This window comes from Hevea brasiliensis, chromosome 17 (genome assembly GCF_030052815.1).
Source record: "Hevea brasiliensis isolate MT/VB/25A 57/8 chromosome 17, ASM3005281v1, whole genome shotgun sequence".
Classification (NCBI taxonomy): Eukaryota; Viridiplantae; Streptophyta; class Magnoliopsida; order Malpighiales; family Euphorbiaceae; genus Hevea; species Hevea brasiliensis.
Window position 1 is genome coordinate 56,225,454 of NC_079509.1, and position 6,736 is coordinate 56,232,189.

General features: G+C 36.4%; 1 non-coding gene across 1 annotated transcript; it reads right to left on the minus strand.

The window, feature by feature from the left end:
* Window positions 1-1,450: 1,450 nt before the first annotated feature.
* Window positions 1,451-1,557, minus strand: LOC131175786 (small nucleolar RNA R71). The gene has a single exon (XR_009145976.1). It is a non-coding gene; the product is annotated as a small nucleolar RNA R71 (small nucleolar RNA).
* Between the last annotated feature and the right edge of the window lie 5,179 nt (window positions 1,558-6,736).

The following is a 6,736-nucleotide window of genomic DNA, read 5'->3' on the forward strand; positions in this document are numbered from 1 at the left end:
GTAATCCATATTTTGTGGTCTTAATGAGTTTTATTCATTTCTTGTGTGCTTAATGACATGCTTAGTGTAGGATCCCATTAAGTAATGTTCTTAATCCATGGTTGAGGCACCGAAATGAGAAGGCCTTGTGATAGATAATCAAGAAATTGGACTTAATTAACTTAGATCTAGAAATAGACTAAGGATTAAGAGGATTTACAGATTAATTAAGGAACTTAATGGGTCTTGATTAACTCTAACTCCACGAAAGTAGGATTAGATTGATTAAGGCACTCTTTGTTTCACTCGAAAGGGTATTCAAAGGATTTAAGAATTAATCTCCTTAAAACCCGTAAGTTCCATAAGATTGGATAACCAATTTAAAATCCCAAAATAGCTTGAATATGAAATCCCGAACTCCGGAATCGCCTTTTTATCATTGTTAATTTCTAATTGAATTTAATTGCTTGCCATTTTAAATATTTCCATATTTGAATTTGCTTATTTTAATTTGATGCAAATCTAGTTAAATCATTACATAGTTGAATAGATTATTAATTTTGCACATATAGATTTCATACTCCAATACCCATCAATTTATTGCTTTAATTTCAAAAATAGTTCAATTTAGTCAACTTTTTATATCAAAAATTCAATAATTAACACAACTCCTCGTGGGAACGATATCTTTTCTATATTACTTGTACGACCCGTGCACTTGCGGTTGGGCCACATCAAGTTTTTGGCGCCGTTGCCAGGGAGTTGTTTGTTTAAGATTGAATTCTTGATTATTTTAGTTATTTTTAGTTTTATCTTTGTTATCTTTTCATTTTGTGTTTGTTTGTTCTTTTTCAGGTACTTTTAATCTTTTATGAGAAGAGCTAGAAGCACAAGTGACACATCCTTATTGTTCAATCCTGAAATTGAGAAATTTTGTAAAGCCAACAAGAAAGAAACCAGAAAAAGAAAAGAAGCATTGAGAGAAACTGAATTAGAAGCAGACATGGCTGATGAAAGAATTAGAATTGGTGGAGGTAATGTTAGAAATGGTCGAAACAATGAAAATGTAGCCCAAGGTGAAGAGGTTGTAAATGCTAATGTACCCAGGGGAAGTATGATGGATCATGCTTTTCCTCGTTTTGATGACTTGAGAGAGAGCATAGCAAGACCAAGAATTGATGCAAATAGTTACAAGATGGATTTTGGAGTTCTTCAAATGATTCAAACTTCTCAATTTGGGGGACATCCTTCTGAAAATCCACACACACATCTAAAGAAGTTTGCTATGATTTGTGACATGCAAAAACAACCTGGAGTGTCTGATGATGCAGCAAGATTGAAGCTATTCCCATTCTCTTTCAAAGATAGAGCATTGGATTGGCTTGATTCTTTACCTCACAACTCCATTACAAATTGGGAGCAACTCACTGATGCATTTCTTGCACAATATTTTCCACCTGGAAAAACTCAAGAATTGAGGAATCAAATGACAGCTTTTAGACCAAGAGAAGATGAAACTCTTTATGAATCATGGATGAGATGGAAGGAATTAGAAAGACAATGCCCACATCATGCCATTCCAAAATGGATGATAAACCAGAATTTTTACACTAATGTTACTCCTGCAATCAGAGGGATAATTGATGCTCAAACAGGAGGAGAATTTATTATGAAGCATGAAGATGAAGCTTATGAGCTATTGGAGAAAATTGCAAAGAATACTCATCTTTGGAGTAGTCCAAGAGGACCAGCTCCAACTCAAAGGAGGCAAGCTGCTGGAATGTATGACCTTGATCCATTCAACATGATTAATGCAAAGTTTGATGCACTTACAAATGTTTTGGCTAAGAAGATGGAAGATTTGAGTATGTTGGTTAGTTCATCATCATCATCTGGAAGTTCACAACAAGTTGCTTATGCAGAAGGAACTACCAGCTGTGGAGTAGACTATGGAGAGCAAGCTGCATATGTTGGTAATTATGGAAACAAACAAATGGGGAATCCTTATTCTCAAACTTATAATCTAACTTGGAGGAATCATCCCAACTTTTCATGGGGAAATCAGCAAAGTCAAGTCTCAAATCAGAATTTTCAGCCACAACAGCAACAAGGAATTCCATATCAGTAAAATAGGCAACCATTGCCTAATTTTCAGCAGAAAAATATGAATCCTCCACCAAAACAGCAAGAACAAAGTTCCTCTACAGAAGCTTTATTACAACAGATTCTTGCTAACCAAACTAAGCATGATAAGGAGATGAGAGAGATGAAAGCAAGGTTAGAACAGATGTAAACACATAACAGAATGCTGGAAAATCAGATTGCACAACAAGCATCTTCCTCAGGTACCAAGTCTTTTGGAAAACTTCCAAGTCAACCAGAAAACCCAAGAGAGCAGTGTCAAGCTATTACTTTAAGAAGTGGGAAAGTTGTAAATAATGAGAAGAGTGAAAAAAATGAGAAAAGTGAAAATAGTGAGAAGAGAGAAAATGAGAAAGAAACTGATGAGGGTGAAAAACAAGAGAGTGCAGAAAAATGTAAAGAGAAAATTGAAGAGAAGGAAGAGAAGTATATACCTCCAGAGCCTTACAAGCCACAGCTTCCCTTTCCACAAAGATTTCAAAAAGCCAAGCTTGATAAGCAATTTGGGAAGTTCTTAGAGGTTTTGAAGAAGCTTTACATAAATGTTCCTTTTATTGATGCTCTTTCACAAATGCCCTCTTATGCAAAATTCTTAAAAGAAATTCTCTCAAACAAGAGGAAACTTGAAGACCATGAGACTGTAGCCTTAACTGAAGAATGTAGTGCTATCCTCCAAAGGAAACTTCCTCCAAATCTCAAGGACCCAGGGAGTTTTTCAATTCCATGCCACATTGGGGAATCATGTTCTACAAAAGCTTTATGTGATTTAGGGGCTAGTGTTAGCCTTATGCCCCTTTCCATTTATGAGAAGCTCAATATGGGAGATCTAAAGCCAACCCACATTTCTCTTCAGTTAGCTGACAGATCAATTAAGTATCCTGAAGGGATTTTGGAGAATGTGCCTCTGAAGGTTGGGAAGTTCTATATACCTGTTGACTTTGTCATCTTGGACATGGAAGAGGATTCTAATATCCCAATCATCTTCGGAAGACCCTTTCTAGCTACAGCAGGAGCATTGATTGATGTTAAGGGAGAAAAATTGACTCTTAGAGTTGGTGAGGATCAATTGGTTTTCAATATTAATAACACTATGAAGAAGTATCATTCTGAAGCTGATACTTGTTTGAGAATTGATATCATTGATGAGCTGGTTGAAGAACACTTCAGAAAGAAATATCCAGAAGATCCACTTGAAAATTGCTTGGTTCATGGAGGAGGCATAGACTATGACAACCCTCATGTGGCTGCATATGCTCAACATTTAGAGGGTAGTCCACCATTCATTTCTGCTCCAGTTTTTCAACTCACACAAAAGGAAAAAGTCGAATCTAAGCAACCATCATTCAAGGAAGAAGATGCACCTAAGGTAGAACTTAAGCAACTTCCTTCTCAGCTCAGGTATGAATTTCTTGGCACGAATAACACTTATCCAGTAAGTGTAAATGCAAACTTGAGTACCTTAGAGGTTGATAAGTTGTTAAGAGTGTTGAGGCAATTTAGGAAAGTTTTAGGGTATACCATAGATGACATTAAGGGAATAAGCCCACACTTTTGCATGCATAGAATTATTTTGGAAGAAAATTATAAGCCATCTATTGAACATCAGAGGAGGTTGAACCCAAATATGAAAGAAGTTGTTAAAAAGGAAATTTTGAAGTTGCTTGATGCAGGGATCATATACCCCATCTCAAACAGTACTTGGGTGAGTCCAGTAAATGTTGTCCCAAAAAAGGGTGGAATGACAATGGTCAAAAATGAAAATAATGAATTAATTCCCACAAGAACAGTGACTAGTTGGCGAATGTGCATAGATTACAGAAAATTAAATATTGCCACTAGAAAAAATCATTTTCCACTTCCCTTCATTAATCATATGTTAGAAAGACTGGCTAGGCATTCTTATTTTTGCTATTTAGATGGATATTCAGGTTTTTTCCAAATCCCTATCCATCCAAATGATCAAGAGAAAACCACTTTTACTTGTCCATATGGAACATTTGCTTATAGGAGGATGCCATTTGGGTTGTGTAATGCACCAGCCACTTTTCAAAGGTGCATGATGGCAATCTTCTCAGATTTCATTGAAGATATAATGGAGGTTTTTATGGACGATTTTTCTGTTTATGGATCTTCATTTGACATATGCTTGGCTAACCTTTCTAAAGTTTTGCAGCGATGTGCAGATACTAACCTTGTGTTAAACTGGGAAAAGTGTCATTTCATGGTTCATGAAGGGATAGTGCTTGTACATTTGGTGTCTAACAGAGGAATAGAGGTTGATAAAGCCAAGGTTGAAGTGATAGAGAAGATGGCTCCTCCTACCAATGTCAAGGGAATTCGAAGTTTTCTAGGACATGCCGGGTTCTATAGACGCTTTATCAAGGATTTTTCTAAAATAGCCAAACCTTTGTCTAATTTATTAAGTCATGACATGTCATTTGTATTTGACCAAGAGTGTTTGGATGCCTTTTGCAGGTTGAAGCAAGCTCTTATCACTGCATCAATCATGCAACCACCTGATTGGAGCCTACCTTTTGAAATTATGTGTGATGCTAGCAACTATGCAATTGGACCTGTTCTTGGTCAAAGAAAGGACAAAAAGGCTTATGCTATTTATTATGCTAGTAGAACACTGGATGAGGCCCAAACAAATTATGCAACAACTGAAAAGGAATTCTTAGCAATTGTCTTTGCATTGGAAAAGTTCAGACCTTACATTATTGACTCAAAGGTGGTTATATTTTCAGATCATGCAGCCATCAGGTATTTACTCCTTAAAAAGGAGGCTAAACCTAGGCTCATTAGGTGGATTCTGATGCTACAAGAGTTTGACTTGGAGATTAGAGATAAGAAGGGAGCTAAAAATGTAGTTGCGGATAATCTTAGTAGGTTGAAATTGGATGATGAAGAAATGGATGAAGTCCCTATTGATGAGTTTTTCTTGGATGAACAACTTTTCTCTCTTGTTGCTAAACTACCTTAGTATGCAGACTTTGTGAATTATCTATCTTGTGGAGTTTTACCTCTAGGAATGACATGGCAACAAAAGAAAAAGTTTTTGCATGAGGTAAAATTTTATAGATGGGATGATCCTTTACTCTTTAGGAGATGCTGTGATGGTTTAATAAGAAGATGTATTCCTGATGAGGAGACACAGAGTATTATGCATCATTGCCATGCTTCTGATTACGGAGGACATTTTAGAATCTCTAAAACAGCTAGTAAAATTTTACAAGCTGGTTTCTTTTGGCCAAATCTTTTTAAGGATGTGAGGAAATTTGTGTTGGAATGTGATAAATGTCAAAGGAGTGGAAATTTGTCAAAAAGAGATCAAATGCCCTTGAATGATATTCTTGAAGTAGAATTATTTGATGTCTGGGGAATAGATTTTATGGGGCCATTTCCTCCTTCATATGGTAATAGATACATCCTAGTTGGAGTTGACTATGTGTCAAAGTGGGTGGAAGCTATTGCAACTCCAACTAATAATGCTAGAGTGGTAGTGAAATTCTTGAAGAAATTTGTTTTGAGTAGATTTAGAGCTCCTAGGGCTGTAATTAGTGATGGGGGTTCACATTTTTGTAATAAGCAATTTGAGAGCTTAATGAGGAAGTATGGTGTAGTGCACAAGATAGCTACCCCATACCACCCTCAAACTTCAGGACAAGTTGAAATTTCTAACAGAGAACTCAAACATATCTTGGAGAAAACAGTGAGAAATTCTCGGAAAGATTGGTCTATCAAACTAGATGATGCTTTATGGGCATATAGGACTGCTTACAAAACCCCTATAGGAACTACTCCCTTTAGGTTGGTGTATGGTAAGTCTTGTCATTTACCTGTGGAGCTAGAACATAGAGCATATTGGGCCATTCAGACCTTGAATTTTGATCTTAAGCAAGCTGGAGAAAAGAGGTTATTGCAACTTAATGAGCTTGAGGAATTGAGGATGGATGCTTATGAAAGTGCCCGTATTTACAAAGAAAGAACCAAGGTTTGGCATGATAAGCATCTTAGGAAAAAGGAATTTAAAGAAGGTGATTCAGTTTTGTTGTTCAACTCAAGATTGAAATTGTTCCCTGGAAAACTTAAATCAAGTTGGACTGGTCCATATAGAGTTTCTAAGGTTTTCCCTTATGGAGCAATTGAAATTTGGAGTGAAAAATCTGGGAATTTTAAGGTCAATGGGCATAGATTGAAACATTACATAACTGGAGACCCAATAAAGGGAGCAAGCTGTTACAAGCTCTCTAATCCCTCACCTCTTTTCAGTGAAATTTATGAAGAGTCTAGCTAAGGACTATAAATTAGCCCTCTTGGGAGGCATCCCAAGTTCCTTTTATTTTGCTTTTGCTGATTTACTTTTATTTACATTGCTTTTGTTTTTTATCTTAAATCTCCCCAAATTCATTTTTTTTGACATTGTTGAATCTTGTCCCTTGTAGATGTATTGCAATGGAGGAAGGTTGGTGAACTGCTGGGGAGTGATTTTTAACTTGAAAATTTTGTCCTTCAAACTCTCCCAAAAATTGATTGGTTTTTACTGCATAACCTGTGCAGGGTTGCTATCTGGTTTATGCAGAGAGAAAAAATGACATTTTGCAGCAAGGAAGGG